Here is a 17,707-nt window from a genome sequence, read left to right on the forward strand (position 1 = left end):
TTAGTTAGTTAGTTAGTTAGTTAGTTAGTTAGTTAGTTAGTTAGTTAGTTAGTTAGTTAGTTAATTAGTTAGTTAGTTAATTAGTTAGTTAATTAGTTAGTTAGTTACTTAGTTTGAAAGGAGGATGTACATATATACACCAAATCCGTAGAAATACACCTAGGCCTCTATCGAGCCTGTTGTGCGCTCGAACCCACCACCACCGATCTACCAGACTAGAGCACTAACCACTAACATTCAAGAGTCCATTAGAGATCAACATAATCTGGTACTATGTATGGCCTGTTGCCCGCAGGACTATGTCCTGACTGGTCATGTTTATACCCTACACCAGTATAGTGGGTAGGGTATTATACGTTTGTCCTGATGTTTGTAACATACAAAAATATTGGTCCAATACCCACCTTTAAGTATACCGATCGATTCAGATGTCCGTCCGTCTGTCCGGCTGGCTGGCTTTCCATGTAAACCTTGTGCGCAAGTTACAGGAAATTTGGACCAAGAATGTTTTTTTGCACAGGGACGAAGCCTATTGAAAATGGTTGAAATCAGTCCATTATTTCACCTAGCCACCATACAACCGTACCTCCCGATTACGTCAAATATTCTACTATCTCTCTAAAAATTGGCACAAATAAGTTTTATATAAGTATAAATGACACTGCAGATTTTCGTAAGGATCGGCCCTTATTTGACCCTAGGTCCCATACAAAACCCCCTTCAAAAAATGTCTTAAACGTCTAAAATTGACTTGTAACCATTTGTATCGCAATGAAACTCAACCCAAAGTATAGTCGGCCATGCCCGACTATACTTTCCTACTTGTTTTATTCATTTGTCGTACGTAGTTATCTTATGAGCGTGTCGAATGAATGAGAAGTGTGCAGGATTGAATGGTGATGGATAAATGGTATCTTATAAAAGTGATATCATTGTATTTTTCTTCCTTGTCCAGAAATGTCTAGAGAAAAATCTTTTCATAACATATTTACCACAATTTATAGGAACAAAGTCCTCAGTTTATTTGAGGGATTCCTACTTCGGTCTACCGGTTATGTCTCTAGGTGATATTGCCGACTCAATTGAGACCATTATATCGGTTTGGTTGTAAATGGAAGTAATGTTTATGTATCTTGAAAGTTAGGCAACTAGATAGCAATGGTAAGAGACTAGATAGATAAAGTATTGCAGCAAAGGTAGATTGTTATCTGTGTTTAAGATACACAATGGGGCGTTGTTGAGTCGCCGCAAAAGAATACCTAGTGATTGAAAAAGACCACTGTGAAATAAGACCTCCACTGAAGGTGTTCAATCGCAGTGTATTCCTGAAACGAAAAATATGATATTTTTTATTTTGAAATAACACGACAGGGTGCCACGCCCAATTGTTATATTAAGAGATCCTCAAATTTTTAGCAATAGGGGTGTGTCACATCCAACGCAAAACTATTACAGATACAGTTCCCAAAATTGTACGAAAATTATGTCACATAATAAGCTGCCAATAGTGGGAGTGCCATGCCCCACAATAAAAAATTTGGAGTGCTCAAGTTCTGACCGCACTACTTTGATATCAATATGAATATTCAATACAAATATATTCCAGACAAATATGGGTGGACTAGGAGCTTCACACATCCCATTTGAATTATATACAAAAATTCTTATACCAGGGAAACCATTAGGGCTAGAATGCTTAAAATTCGGACAAACAATTTTGACATTCGTATAAATATTTGATTTATAAGTTGACGGATTATGAGAGCGTGGTCGCTTACGAGTCGATATCTGCTCTTAGAGACATAATATTCGTATATCAGGGAAACTATTATAGCTAGATTCCTCAAATTTTTGACGAGTAACACTAAAATACATGTGAACGTTTTGCGCAAAAAAAACTCAACTATCAAATAGGGGCATGTTACTTCCCATATATATTAAATTGGAATATCTAAAAAAATATATAGGAACAAGAAACTTCTTTATCGATTCTGCAACAGTTTCCATCAGAAATGATTTCTTTATCGTTCTTTTAATAAAATACTAATACTAACGATATTTTTGAGAAAAGATTCCTCCTCTATCAATTCGAAGAAAACTGGGTATAGCTAGTATTAAAATGAAATTTAATTAAATTTATTAAAATGTCATAAAGGTAAAAAGACAAATAAATTTCTTCCCCCTTTTTATAGTCTATAAAGTTTTTACTCCTACATTTGTAACATCAAATCTAAACATGACATTTAAACTCATCGTAGAGTAGAATGATTTAAGATGTCATGTTAGGCAAGGGAAAAAGAACAAAATTAAATAAAGCTTTTAAAAAAAGAAGAAATGTTTTTATGTGTTACACAAAGTCTAAGTCTTCTAATGATGTTTTCTTTGTTTTTTTGGGGAAATAGTAGAAAGGAAATGAGTGCTGGTATTTAAACACAATCCCTTGATGAACATACTATGTGTGTAATGTCATCGTCTAAAGTCAAGCGGATTAAAAAGTAAGAATACTACAAAACTAATATTACTGCAAGAAAAAAAAAGAATAGGAAAAATATTGTCTTTAATACATTTAATGAGATATGATAAAAATGAGTTTATTCTTAATTAAAATTTACTAACAAGTAAAATTTTGCAATAAGTTTGGAAAGTTGAGGATAAATGTGCCTTTATTTTATACCCACAATAAAAAACATAGGGGTTTTTTGATTCTGTTATTTCGTTTGTAGCATATCGAAATATTTTTCTAAGAATCATAAAATATAAATATTCTGGTTCTAACACAATTTAGCCATGTCCGTCCGTCTGTCTGTTGAAAACACGATAGAGTCCGAACGAGAACCGCTAGAAAGTTTTTAGTTCATGCAGATTGCTTGGTATTCGTTTCGCCTAGCCCCCCTAAGGTCCTTATCATGAAAAAAATTATTGAATGAATTATTTTCAATGTTCATAATCTCAGTTTCCGGAACAACATCACTTCCAAGTTACTTGGATCTAACTTCGACGAATGCCTGGCAGTGGCAAAGATACTGCTTCAGACTTTCACTTTCCTCTCCACATTTTTTAGACTCGTGAAAATCCACACGTCCAATTTTGCATAGATCTGCTCGTAATCCTGTGTGTCCACTTAGAATACGTACCATCATTCTAACTTCGGATTTAATCATTTTGAGGAGATTTTTCATCTTCATGGTTCTACCCACTGTTTCAATATTCCAAGAGGTCTTATGGTATTCTCCCACCAATATTTTTTGTCCATCTTGTGTTGCGTTGAATGGTTTTTCGTTTGTAAGGTTAACTGCCTCGAACTCCCTTCCCTTTAAATCTATTACGTTCACCCTTTCGTTTCCGACTACTTCCGAGTAAGTTAGTACCCATACGATGTAAACCTTACCTCTGGGAGAGTATTCAATCCAATACGGTCTTAGTATTAATTTTATTACCTGATATCGCCCTAATTGCCTTGGGGTCCATATTTATTCTAATCCAATGAGTTATTGCTTGGACTTCTGCCTGGAAGCTTGCGTTATGATTTGGTAAAGCGTGGTATATTTCTGTTTCTGGATCTTCAATATATGTAGAACCCCAGCCCCACTTTGTCCCCCAATTTAGAGCCATACGTGTAGCAACGGATTCCTACCAGTATTTGCTCTAATGTTTCGCTTAACCAAGACATAATATCGTTGAACAGCGTTTCAAAATTTCTGACTTATTCTGAGTCTGTTATGCGATGGGCACGTCCAAAGATTCCACTTTGTCCAGTATACGTTGATGGCGTGTCCTGTAACCGATTTTGGTCAGTTCACCTAAAGTAAAGAACCGTTAAGGCTCTTTAAATATCTTAAATATGTTTCAATGTCTGAAATATCTAGCAACGTTTCCATAGCCTTGCTTGAACTAGTACTAGTACCCAAGCAGCATGTATGCTAAACTCCTTGTAGTAGTTTGATATTGCACTTTTTGTCTAAAGCAGTCCACCAGATTATTGAAGCTTAAGCTAGGATTGGTCTAATTAAACTTTTAAAAGGCCAATTTAACATAGTAGAACTAAGACCTCATTTCATGTCTATAGTTCTCCTACATATTGCTCAGCACTGATGTGTATGTGTGTATATGTATGTCATTTTAATTTCCGGTCGAGGATTACACCTAATTACTTAACTTTTTCTGTGATTGTTGTCGGTGTGGCTGGGTTGACAATCCTTGATCGTTGTTCTTTGAACTCGTTCGTCGTTCCGGTGCGTAGAACCGATTATTGTGGGAACTTTGTCTGTCACTGGTATCTTCTTTACCATAACTTTCTATAACAAGCATCTACAGCGATGAAATTAGACATAAACATGTTTTATAGAAACCTTGATCTCTTTGTAAAAATTTTTATAAAGATCGTCCTATAATTGATCCTACCCGCTTTATAAGGACCCCTTCGGAAAATTACTTTAATGCCCATTACTATCTAAAAGAAGTATCTATAGCCAAATTCTTATAAAAACATAAATCTGTTTGTAAAATTGTATTAAGATCGTTACATAATTGATCCTAACCCCCATATAAGGTCCTTCAGAAAATGACTTCAATAATAACCATGACATTGACATTTAAAATCGATTTTAGTCATATGGCTGCTGTGAGAATTTCTAACTGTATGACATTTAAAAAACTATTTCACATATTTTTATTTTCTTAGAAAAAGGTATTTACATTTTTTTTATATAAACGCTACTATTATATTTTTCCAATAAAAAATTTAAATTTTTGTACTTTCAACAAGAAAACCATAAAATCAAACCCTTAAACTAATATTGATATTTAAACATGTGACGTATAAACTATTTATCTTCATATTTTTTTAAAAAAGCCTAAAGTACAATTTTTACTTAAATAGTTTATGATTTTTATGAATGGATTTTGAACTGATAACGTTATCGTAATTTGGAAAAAAATATTTTTGTGTTTGTTTGTATTGTTTGTTTTGAAAACAGTGAAAGGATATTATTGTTATTGTTTTGGAATTAATGCAGAAAATTTGTTCCATGTATTCCAAAAGTTTGTCTATTTCTCTGTTTATCGTTTCTCTAACTGTTTGTCTGTCTGATACCTCCTTCATACAGTGGTGTAATGTATATAAATATCCAATTTATATCTTTGAACTTTACCGACAAATTTTTAACTCAGTAAACAAAGTATATTTATATTAAGGATTGAACCGCGCTTAGTTTGATCACAGAATTTTCCCATCATATCTGGGATTTGAAGTATCGTGTCCTAAAGTTTGAAAAAATGCCTTCGTCAGTAGGTAGGTGGAGGTCCTGCATACTCCTGCATCCTACTCATCTGCATCGAGTCGCTGTAACAACGCTTCGTCTATGTGGCAAGGTAGAGGTCCTGCATACTTCTTCATGAATACATTTGACATCATACTCATATCCAACGCTTAGTGACACAGTACTACTCTTCTGCAGGCTGAATGTCGAAGTGCTTTACGTGAAGACCGTCGTGTTGGCCTTATTTCATTTGGCGAGCTTCTGTGGTGACTCACTACTACAACATTGTGCTTCACACCATATTTACATATATGAAATTTCTGGTCCAACATACGTACACTATTCTTTAACTGCTGATCCTTTGCTTTACTTCCGAGATGCAAAAAAAAAATCATTTCCGTTTACAACCACGCAGATGGGATGCCAAAGACATTGTTCTTGAGAACAATATTTGACACACTCATTCAAGTTATATGGGCTGACAAGAACTATCCGTATTACCAGATTATTTAGTTCTCTGGTTCGGATACATGTCAAATCATTCCGAGGAATGTCTGATGAGTTATTGACATCGCCACTTTATAGCCCCGTTGTATGGAGAAGATGGACGGACATAGCAGAAATTGAATCTGAGCCGATTGGTATACTTTAGTAGCGGTGTTGGATCGATATTTTTGGGTTTTACAAACATCAGCACAAACGCATAATACTATCATCACTATATTGGTGTAGGCTATACAAAGTTAGAGCCCAGAGACCAAGTTAAGCGTTTCGAGGTGTGCTAACATGACTTCATATTTTCTTCATCTGATCTGTGATTTAGTATATCGTGTCCTAAATGTTTGAAAAAATGTAAGTTATCTGAAAGACCATTTTGTCAGCTTTAAAAGAAAGGTCTAACGTCTGACTTATCATAGTTTTCATCGTATTTATACCCTACACTATTAGATTGCGAAACGTATTAGGAAGGATGGAAGAAAGTTTCAATCAGCTGTAATTAATATATTAATTTTAATTAATTTTGATTAAACTTAACGATTTCTGTCCGTCAACTTTTATGCTTTATAAACTACAGCAAATTAAAACAAAGTAAATTTTTTTGCTGTATCTAGCTTCATATGATGATAACTCAATTGAAAAGTGATGATTGTCAGAAGATTATTTCAAAGAAGACGCCATACAATATTTGTACCCTACATCACTTTAGTGGGGAGTTTTATTTTTGGCTGATATGATACCAATAATATTGGTCCTATACCCACCTTAAAGTATACCAATCGGCTCAGAATAATTATCTGAGTCGTCTGTTGTTCGTACGTCTGTCTGTCTGGTTGTCTGTCTGTCTGTTTGTCTGTCTGTCTGTCTGTCTGTCTGTCTGTCTGTTTGTCTGTCTGTCTGTCCATGTAAACCTTGTAATCTGGTCGCAATTTTGAAGATAATTCATTGAAATTTGGCACATGATCTTAAATTGTCCCAAGAACGAAGCCTATTGAAAATGATTAACATCGGTCTATTATTTCAGTTAGCCCCCATACAGATGAAGCCGCCGAATAGGGTTTTTAAGTTCATAATTATGAACCTTTGTGGATATTATATGGTTGGATTCGCCGGATTATAATTTCACTTGTTTTTAAATAAAGTTGATGCTGTTTTTAAAACTTCAAGACACAATATTTCAAATTTCAGGTCTGACGTTAAACTCGGATTTAGTGCGGTTCAATCAAAAGTATACTTTAGTCATTTGTCAGCCTATGTTATCAAGGTGACATGTCCTGGAGAGAGTTAGGTGTTAGTAATGACATATATATGTTTGTCATTCCTGTTGCTTTCTATAATTTCCCTTCCTACGTTTAGCAGATCCTTCCATTAATTTGTCCAAAAATATTGCCAAAATCAAGAGTTGCGTATAACACATTGTGTATTCCTAATGAAAAATGTTTATCTTTTAACCATTATGCAAAAAATTTTAAAGTAATTATAAAATTTATATTTATATTAAAAATACGCAAATAATTTCCAAGAATAAACCTTTTTTAATTCAAGTAGATTTGTTAAGTATTATTTAAATTATATAAATGTTACTGTCATGTTATAAAACTAATCTTCATTTTATATTCTTTTCCAGGAACCTAATATGAAAGAAAATACTTATTAGAGTATATAAGGTAATTATTTTTTGTTTAATATTAATTTTCCTGATACAAATATTAGAAAAAGTGTTTTTTATTAAAAAATATATTATACGAAAAACTAAAAGTAAAACTTTACTCAAATTAAGGCATATTTAATAATATTTAAGCTACAGAAGTACTACCACTCAGTTTTTGAATTATCAAATGCTTGTTTTTGGTTTTTGTTTCATAAGCTCTTTTTTACCTGAATACTTTCATTTCAGTCGTTAGTAAATACTAAACAAATACAGCCATTTACTTATTTACCATTAGACAGAGTCATATAAACTTTGAATTTGAAAAAAAAAAAAAAACAACAAAATCTTTTTTTATATTTTTTTCTTATCTATTGGATAATAGTAGAACGTGAACAGCCAGCTTGGCCGCCTGTCAGAATGAACCATAGCAAATAGTCAGTCTGGCTGACTGACTGACTGGCAGTCATTTATTTATTTGTGCCAACATATGTACATTTCACACATTTTAGAGGCATTATAAAATAAGTAAAGATAAGAACTTTTATAAAAAAAATAAAATAAAACAAAATACAAACCTGAACTGAAAGCAAATAAACTAAAATGGGCAAATGTGGCAAATACACAAATTCGTAATAAAATAATATTATTTACAGAAATATCACTAAATGAAATGAAACTAAAACAAAACATGTCAATAAATGTTTAGAGATTTATTTTACAACTAGAGTATTAAAAGATAAAAGTTGAAATTTACTATAAAAATCAAGTTAATCTCAGATACTAGAGTAATGTAAAACAGATTTTCATACATATTGTAAATATATTATAAAAAACAGCATATTGTCTTTACATATTATATATTCAAGCAAAACATTAATTTAAATTCATTCCCTTGTATATTTCAAAATTTGTATTAAATTTTGTTTTATTTCAAAAATTTCAAAAATTTTTAACACCATTTTTGCTGTCGTTATATTTGCATAAATCTCATATATAAATAGGATAGGATCACTGCTATGCATGAACATACATACCTACTTATTAAACACAAAATGGTTATAATACACATTCCATAACAGCTTGCCTTTAAGCGCTTTGCTAAATTGGCTGTTTGTTTCAGGATTTAATGTGTGTGTAACATATTTTTCAATTTCTTGTCAAAAAGAACACAATTATTTGGTTACCGAGTTTAGGGGAATTTTTGAAATGCTAACAATGCTGGGGTGTACAACAAAGATGACAACAAAAAAAAATATTTTATTAATTCTACTTTAGCTTTTTTCCAGTTCTAATTCACTTGTATTTCAGACGTACTTCAGTTCAGTTCTAGTTCAGTTCTAGTTCAGTTCTAGTTCAGTTCTAGTTCAGTTCTAGTTCACTTCTAGTTCAGTTGTAGTTCAGTTCTAGTTCAGTTCTAGTTCAGTTCTAGTTCAGTTCTAGTTCAGTTCTAGTTCAGTTCTAGTTCAGTTCTAGTTCAGTTCTAGTTCAGTTCTAGTTCAGTTCTAGTTCAGTTCTAGTTCAGTTCTAGTTCAGTTCTAGTTCAGTTCTAGTTCAGTTCTAGTTCAGTTCTAGTTCAGTTCTAGTTCAGTTCTAGTTCAGTTCTAGTTCAGTTCTAGTTCAGTTCTAGTTCAGTTCTAGTTCAGTTCTAGTTCAGTTCTAGTTCAGTTCTAGTTCAGTTCTAGTTCAGTTCTAGTTCAGTTCTAGTTCAGTTCTAGTTCAGTTCTAGTTCAGTTCTAGTTCAGTTCTAGTTCAGTTCTAGTTCAGTTCTAGTTCAGTTCTAGTTCAGTTCTAGTTCAGTTCTAGTTCAGTTCTAGTTCAGTTCTAGTTCAGTTCTAGTTCAGTTCTAGTTCAGTTCTAGTTCAGTTCTAGTTCAGTTCTAGTTCAGTTCTAGTTCAGTTCTAGTTCAGTTCTAGTTCAGTTCTAGTTCAGTTCTAGTTCAGTTCTAGTTCAGTTCTAGTTCAGTTCTAGTTCAGTTCTAGTTCAGTTCTAGTTCAGTTCTAGTTCAGTTCTAGTTCAGTTCTAGTTCAGTTCTAGTACAGTTCTAGTACAGTTCTAGTTCAGTTCTAGTTCAGTTCTAGTTCAGTTCTAGTTTAGTTCTAGTTTAGTTCTAGTTCAGTTCTAGTTCAGTTCTAGTTCAGTTCTAGTTCAGTTCTAGTTCAGTTCTAGTTCAGTTCTAGTTCAGTTCTAGTTCAGTTCTAGTTCAGTTCTAGTTTAGTTCTAGTTTAGTTCTAGTTCAGTTCTAGTTCAGTTCTAGTTCAGTTCTAGTTCAGTTCTAGTTCAGTTCTAGTTTAGTTCTAGTTCAGTTCTAGTTCAGTTCTAGTTCAGTTCTAGTTCAGTTCTAGTTCAGTTCTAGTTCAGTTCTAGTTCAGTTCTAGTTCAGTTCTAGTTCAGTTCTAGTTCAGTTCTAGTTCAGTTCTAGTTCAGTTCTAGTTCAGTTCTAGTTCAGTTCTAGTTCAGTTCTAGTTCAATTCTAGTTCAGTTCTAGTTCAGTTCTAGTTCAGTTCTAGTTCAGTTCTAGTTTAGTTCTAGTTCAGTTCTAGTTCAGTTCTAGTTCAGTTCTAGTTCAGTTCTAGTTCAGTTCTAGTTCAGTTCTAGTTCAGTTCTAGTTCAGTTCTAGTTCAGTTCTAGTTCAGTTCTAGTTCTAGTTCAGTTCTAGTTCAGTTCTAGTTCAGTTCTAGTTCAATTCTAGTTCAATTCTAGTTCAATTCTAGTTCAGTTCTAGTTCAGTTCTAGTTCAGTTCTAGTTCAGTTCTAGTTCAGTTCTAGTTCAGTTCTAGTTCAGTTCTAGTTCAGTTCTAGTTCAGTTCTAGTTCAGTTCTAGTTCAGTTCTAGTTCAATTCTAGTTCAGTTCTAGTTCAGTTCTAGTTCAGTTCTAGTTCAGTTCTAGTTCAGTTCTAGTTTAGTTCTAGTTCAGTTCAAGTTCAGTTCTAGTTCAGTTCTAGTTCAGTTCTAGTTCTAGTTCAGTTCTAGTTCAGTTCTAGTTCAGTTCTAGTTCAGTTCTAGTTCAGTTCTAGTTCAGTTCTAGTTCAGTTCTAGTTCAGTTCTAGTTCAATTCTAGTTCAATTCTAGTTCAGTTCTAGTTCAGTTCTAGTTCAGTTCTAGTTCAGTTCTAGTTCAGTTCTAGTTAGTTCAGTTCTAGTTCAGTTCTAGTTCAGTTCTAGTTCAGTTCTAGTTCAGTTCTAGTTCAGTTCAGTTCAGTTCAGTTCTAGTTCAGTTCAGTTCAGTTCAGTTCAGTTTCAGTTCAGTTCTAGTTCAGTTCTAGTTCAGTTCTAGTTCAGTTCTAGTTCAGTTCTAGTTCAGTTCTAGTTCAGTTCTAGTTTAGTTCTAGTTCAGTTCTAGTTCAGTTCTAGTTCAGTTCTAGTTCAGTTCTAGTTCAGTTCTAGTTCAGTTCTAGTTCAGTTCTAGTTTAGTTCTAGTTAGTTCTAGTTCAGTTCTAGTTCAGTTCTAGTTCAGTTCTAGTTCAGTTCTAGTTCAGTTCTAGTTTAGTTCTAGTTCAGTTCTAGTTCAGTTCTAGTTCAGTTCTAGTTCAGTTCTAGTTCAGTTCTAGTTCAGTTCTAGTTCAGTTCTAGTTCAGTTCTAGTTCAGTTCTAGTTCAGTTCTAGTTCAGTTCTAGTTCAGTTCTAGTTCAGTTCTAGTTCAGTTCTAGTTCAGTTCTAGTTCAGTTCTAGTTCAGTTCTAGTTCAGTTCTAGTTCAGTTCTAGTTCAGTTCTAGTTCAGTTCTAGTTCAGTTCTAGTTCAGTTCTAGTTCAGTTCTAGTTCAGTTCTAGTTCAGTTCTAGTTCAGTTCTAGTTCAGTTCTAGTTCAGTTCTAGTTCAGTTCTAGTTCAATTCTAGTTCAGTTCTAGTTCAGTTCTAGTTTAGTTCTAGTTCAGTTCAAGTTCAGTTCTAGTTCAGTTCTAGTTTAGTTCTAGTTCAGTTCTAGTTCAGTTCTAGTTCAGTTCTAGTTCAGTTCTAGTTCAGTTCTAGTTCAGTTCTAGTTCAGTTCTAGTTCAGTTCTAGTTCAGTTCTAGTTCAGTTCTAGTTCAGTTCTAGTTCTAGTTCAGTTCTAGTTCAGTTCTAGTTCAGTTCTAGTTCAATTCTAGTTCAATTCTAGTTCAGTTCTAGTTCAGTTCTAGTTCAGTTCTAGTTCAGTTCTAGTTCAGTTCTAGTTCAGTTCTAGTTCAGTTCTAGTTCAGTTCAGTTCTAGTTCAGTTCAGTTCAGTTCAGTTCAGTTCAGTTCAGTTCTAGTTCAGTTCAGTTCTAGTTCAGTTCTAGTTCAGTTCTAGTTCAGTTCTAGTTCAGTTCTAGTTCAGTTCAGTTCAGTTCTAGTTCAGTTCTACTTCAGTTTTAGTGCGGTTCTAATTCAGTTCTAGTTCAGTTTTAGTGCAGTTCTAATTCAGTTCTAGTTCAATTCTAATTCTGTTCAATTACAGTTCTAATTCAGTTATAGTTTAGCTGTCGTTCAGTTCAACTTCATTTTATATTTATTTGTGTAGCTAGTTTATTCTTCTAATTTATAAGCCCACAAGTACATTTATTTTGGACGTCATGACGCGTCATGACATTTGACATTATTAAACACCCATTCGGTAAATTTAAGTATATGCTGAAATTGTTAAACACAGTTTTTGGTATCTCATTAAATAAAGAATACCCTGCAGTCAGCATTGATATTCATTGTACTTCTATGGTATCTGATGCTTGGATAACAAAAAATCAGAGGGTAAAACTGTATTTATATAAGGGTTAGTGTCTGTCGATCTAAAGATGGCGGGTGTAAACTTCCAAATCATTTATGTTTAATTTTGTAGTAAAATTGTGATTTAAATAAAGATTACATGCATTAATATGTTATACTGAAATTTTAAAGTCGTTGTAATCTCTTGCCATTTTACATAGGCAAAAACGTTTTTTCCATTAAATTTATTAAAGCAGCTAACACAAATTTACACAAGAATAAACTCTTATATGATCTTTCTCTTTATATTTCTTAATTTTATCAAATTTATTTTATTTAATTTCTTTATGTTTATTATTCTTGTTAAATGTATATCTTGTGTTTATATACGGCATTTATTGTATTTTTTTTTTTTTTTTTTTTTTGTTAACTTTAAATTTTGTATATTTCTTGTTGCTTGTTGACAAATTAATGTCTTAATATCTGTCTAGAATTTTTAATGACTTTTAAGATTTACCTAACTTGATTCTGTACACAAACATACAAATGTATATATAATCCACAATGTCTATTTGCATACATGGATATTTACTCTACACATGTAAACATGCAATTGCTTTAATATTAGCAACAAAAACAAATATAATAAAAGTATTTTTAACTTAATTACCAGCAATTAATATGAAAGAACAACAACTGCAAGAAGAACACAAATGACATAAAATTACGTCTTAAGTGTTGGCAAAAAAAAATAAAAAACTTTCTTTATTAGATAATTTTACCTTAAACTAATAATAATAAAGAACTAAGTTAATTACTCTTTTTTGCTATTAAGTATTCACCCAGTTAAATCTAAAAATGTTTGGAATTTTAATTTGAAATTTTATTTGCAAATTATTGTAGTTTTAGTATTATTTAATTGACCAATTATTTGTTACTGATGTTTTTTTTCTATTTTGGTTTATGACGAAAATTTTTTTTAAATGCCAAAGCAAAACGTTAAATTGTTATTATTGCCATAAAAATAAGAATAATTTGTCGATAGGCTTAGTTGTCGTCTGATTAATAGGGTGATCAATTATTGCTTTAACAAACACTTTATATCCATTTAATGAAAAATTAAAAAGTATGTTGGAATTTTCCATGTTGGCTAAGTATTTAATGGATATTTAGAGGGAATTGTGGACATTTTGCAATAGTGATAGGTGACAAAAGTGTAATTACACCCTACAGCACTTTAGTGGGGATGTTTGTAACGCATAATAATTTTTGTCCTATACCCACATGAAAGTTACCAATCGTCCGTCTATCCGTCCTTCCATGTAAACCTTATAATCAAACTAATTCAATTAAATTTGGTACATGAAGATTATTCAATGAAATTTGGTACATGACTATCTACTATCCCAGGGACGAAGCTTATTGAAAATGGTTTAGATCGGTCCATTATTTCACACAGCCCCTATACAACTGAAGCCGCCGAATAGGTCTTCTAACCCTTTGACGACCAAACCTTTTTGGTTTAGTCAATTTAAATTTTTTTGGTTGTCCATATCTATGGCCTCATAATAGTTAGGATAAGGATACTCCTAGCTAATTTCTAACTCTTATGTATAGTTTCGCAAATAAAGTTGTCGAGATCGGTTAATAGATCCGCCCTAATTGTCATTTAAATAGATCTATATACTAACAAGTAGGAAAGTATAGTCGGGCATGGCCGACCATATAATACCCTACACCATGAGTATATTTTTACAATTTTTACTTTTATAAAATTTTTATTTTTTGTAAAGAAACTTTTATGTTGAATATTACCATAATTCCAAAATATTTAAGCCATTTATTGATAAAAAACTAAAATTTCTAAATTAGGCTTTATATAGGTCAAATCTGGGCCGATCCTCGGTAAATTTGGGAAAAGGATATATTTCTAAATAACAGTTAGTTTTGTTGAGTTTCATTACGATACAAATGGTTACAAGTCAATTTTAGACGTTTAAGTCATTTTTTGAAGGGGGGTTTGTATGGGGGCTAGGGTCAAATATAGGCCGATCCTTACGAAAATTTGCAGTATCATTTATACTTATATAAAACTTATTTGTGCCAATTTTTAGAGAGATAGCAGAATATTTGACGTAATTATAGCATAAAAAGTTCAAATCGGGAGGTACGGTTGTATGGGGGCTAGGTGAAATAATGAACCGATTTCAACCATTTTCAATAGGCTTCGTCCTTGTGCCAAAAAACATGCTTGGTCCAAATTTCATCAAATTATCTTGAAAATTGCGGCCTATACCTTGCGCACAAGGTTTACATGGACAGCCAGCCAGCCGGACGGACGGACGGACATGTGTTAATCGACTCAAAAAATGATTCTGAATCGATCGGTATACTTTAAGGTGGGTATTGGACCAATATTTTTGTATGTTACAAACGTATAATACCCTCCCCACTATAGTGGTGTAGGGTATAAAAATGTTATGGCAAGTATATTTTCCTATGGTCGTCAAAGGGTTAACTTCATAATTATGTTAAATATACTCGTATCTCAACAAAAAGCTACAAAAACCAAGTTCTATACTAGACTTGATGACTCTCACGAATTCCATAATAATAGGTCCTTATATGACCCTAGCAAAATTTCACTTAAATGTCCACAATTTTATTCAACAACAACCGCTTAAATATGTATAAGTGGGGCAAGGTACAATACAACTTAAATGCTTTATTATGATAACTAAATCACATTACATTTTTGTAAAAGGTGTAGGGTATTATATGGTTGTCGTCGACCGACTATAATTTCTTACTTGTTTTGAAATTGATTTAATTTGTTATAAAGATAAAATGAAACGTGTAAGGAGCATACTCGACAATATGATATCTGCCATTTCTAGAGGTTGTACATATTTGCCTGATCACTTAGATTTAAGTAAAGCAACATCAATATTTGTTAGAAAATAATCATTCTTACTTTTTTGCAATATCAAAAAAATTTCTTTATTATATCGGAGGCAAGATAAAAAGTACCATAAATGCTTCATTATAAAAATACTTATCATTTTATAGTCATAACTGGTGTAGGTTGTAAACGGAAGTGATAATTTTGCATCATGGAAGTTACACAATAGGACAGTAAAGATCGTATATATTGATAGAGTAGTTGAGCAAAATGTTTGGGCAATGTAGACAAATGGGCGGTAGTGAGTGGTCCAACAGCTTACCCTCTAGTTATAGAAGTAGCACAGTCAAATAAAGCTGTCAGAGTTCACGCAAAGGATCCGGATAAGTAGAATAACAAATAAGAAAATATACATAAAATATATAGAGCCATTTGCCTCCAACCATTCGATTATTTTACCCCACACAATGATTTTGATAAAGGTTTCAAAGTGAGAGTTCCTTCCAGAAGCGAGTAATGTAAGGGTAACATACCGAGGGAATACACCACAAAAATCTTTACAGATGGTTTTAAAATGAACTGTTGTGTTGGTTCTGGTGTCTTCTAAGAAGACGCTGGAGTAAGTATATCTCACCTTCTGCCAAATAACTGTAGTGTCTTTAAAGCTGAAATATTCGAGATAATGTCCGCTTGTACATGTTCAGTAGCAACCTGGTTAGGTTTTATCAAGAGTAGTATCCTCAGATTTTATCTTCAAAAGGCTGAAAATAGGTTAAATATACTAGATACATGTAAAGGTACCAATGTTGTGCCCCTCCTTCAATGAGAAACGCACAAGTCATCTTATAAACCAAAGTATCGAGATTAATAGCTAATATAAAAGGACACTGGGAGCTAGGCAGAAATGCAAGTAGGCTTGGGCTACTCCTTCATGAACACTGTCGCAGTTGCAAAGACAGAGAAAAGGAAGAAACGGCTCTATCTTTGAAAAGAAATCGTTTTCTTGGCAGTTACTTCATATCTAACCTTGGTGAGATTTCTGGATCTAAGCTTACTAATATCCTACAAGCTTACTCCTACTGCTACAAGCTGGATCTGAGAATATAAAATACTACATCTAATGAGTGGAGTGGTCCGGTCAAAACGGAGTCTCTTCGACTCTCCTTGACTGTTCGAGCGCAGTGAACTAAAATGTTAACCAACCAATCAAGAAAATATAGTCGGTTGTCGACCAAAAACGACTATACTTGCATGATATTTGCTTGTACGCACACAACATGATGCAAAAATATCACTTCCGTTTACAAACACAGAGAAGAAAAAAAATAAGCCTAAGACAAGTTACACAATAGGACAGTAAAGATCGTATATATTAATCGAATACTTGAGCAAAATGTTTGGGCAATGTAGACAAATAAGCGGTAGTGAGTGGTCCAACAGTTTACCAACAGCTCACTTATATAAGACACTCATTTATCCGACCAATTCACAGAGATAAACATCAATTTATGATACCAATTTATTCAAAACTTTTAGCCTCACAGTTACTTCTCTGTTGGGTAATTGTTGTCTTTGGCAACAGCAGTGAACTCTAGTGTTTCAGCCTCCAAACCAATATTTTTTTTCGCGTGAGTTTGATTTTATGTAACAACAACCAAGTTCATTCCAAATGTCCTCCCCAATAACCAGTACATGACTACGTCCGAAAATATATACTATTTGTAACACCGGTTCCCGTTATACCAGATTTCACGTCCCTTTGTCTCGAACCTATTTAAAATTATTTCATTAAAAAGTCACCTTTTCTCCGTATTTCAAACCACCAAGACGAGGTCTTTCATCAATGAAACATTCCCCGGCAATCTTAATATCCGTTCATTATTTTATATGATATTATATTTGGACCCTATAAAGTATATATGTATCTGTTCATCAGCCTTCGGGAAGATAACATTACATAACTGTTTATGTTGTTCCTAAGCTTTCTTAACATGAAAAACACTTGATATACGAAATTGTAGATTGAAAATAATCCATGCTTTACTTATCGAAAAACACGTAACTTTTATTTCGTAATATTACGAAAAATTCATGTATACTAGGAAATATTTTTTAAACAAAACACTTGTTAAATTTTATGTGAGTAAAACATAAAAAATATTTGCAAATTATTGTCCATCTTGTAGATACGATAAAGACTAAATGTGTTTTGTTAAAAGATTAAATTTTTGTAAAATATGCTGCATTACAAAACACTATTTAGCCTTGAAACTAAGCAAAATTGTTTCACAATAGGTCTCTACAAGACAGACGTGATTATAATGCTGAGAAATTAGAAATTTTTCATAATAAGAGCTACGTTCCAGAGTAAACAATTTTCCTGTCTATTAGTATAAATATTATATTTTATTTAACTGATATGTGTCAATCTGTCAAGTTTTTATAACCTACACCTTTTAGTGCGGAGGGTATATTGGGAGTGTGCTGATTTTGGTAACGCATAATAATATTGGTCCCATCTTAAAGTTTACCAATCGCCTTAGAATCATTTTCTGAATCGATTTAGTTATGTCCGTTCATCTGTCCGTCTGTCCATATAAACCTTGTAATCAAACATCAAGGTCTACTGTCCCAGGGACAAAGCCTGTTAAAAAGGTTACGATCGCTCCAGTATATCCCCTGAACCCCATACAAATTAACCCCCTAATAGGGCTTGAAAACATTGTAATCAAACTACAAGTC

At 32.9% G+C, this 17,707-nt stretch overlaps 1 protein-coding gene across 1 annotated transcript in view; it reads left to right on the plus strand.

Annotated features, from left to right (window-relative positions):
• Nucleotides 1-17,707, plus strand: part of LOC111675992 (tyramine receptor 1) — an 89,851-nt gene that overhangs the window by 22,839 nt on the left and 49,305 nt on the right. Inside the window, exon 3 of the mRNA XM_046947938.1 lies at nt 7,384-7,423. The gene's annotated coding sequence lies outside the window, so the exon portion shown is untranslated. The remainder of the gene's footprint in view (nt 1-7,383; nt 7,424-17,707) is intronic.

The sequence above is a fragment of the Lucilia cuprina genome, chromosome 4, assembly GCF_022045245.1.
Source record: "Lucilia cuprina isolate Lc7/37 chromosome 4, ASM2204524v1, whole genome shotgun sequence".
Lineage (NCBI taxonomy): Eukaryota > Metazoa > Arthropoda > Insecta > Diptera > Calliphoridae > Lucilia > Lucilia cuprina.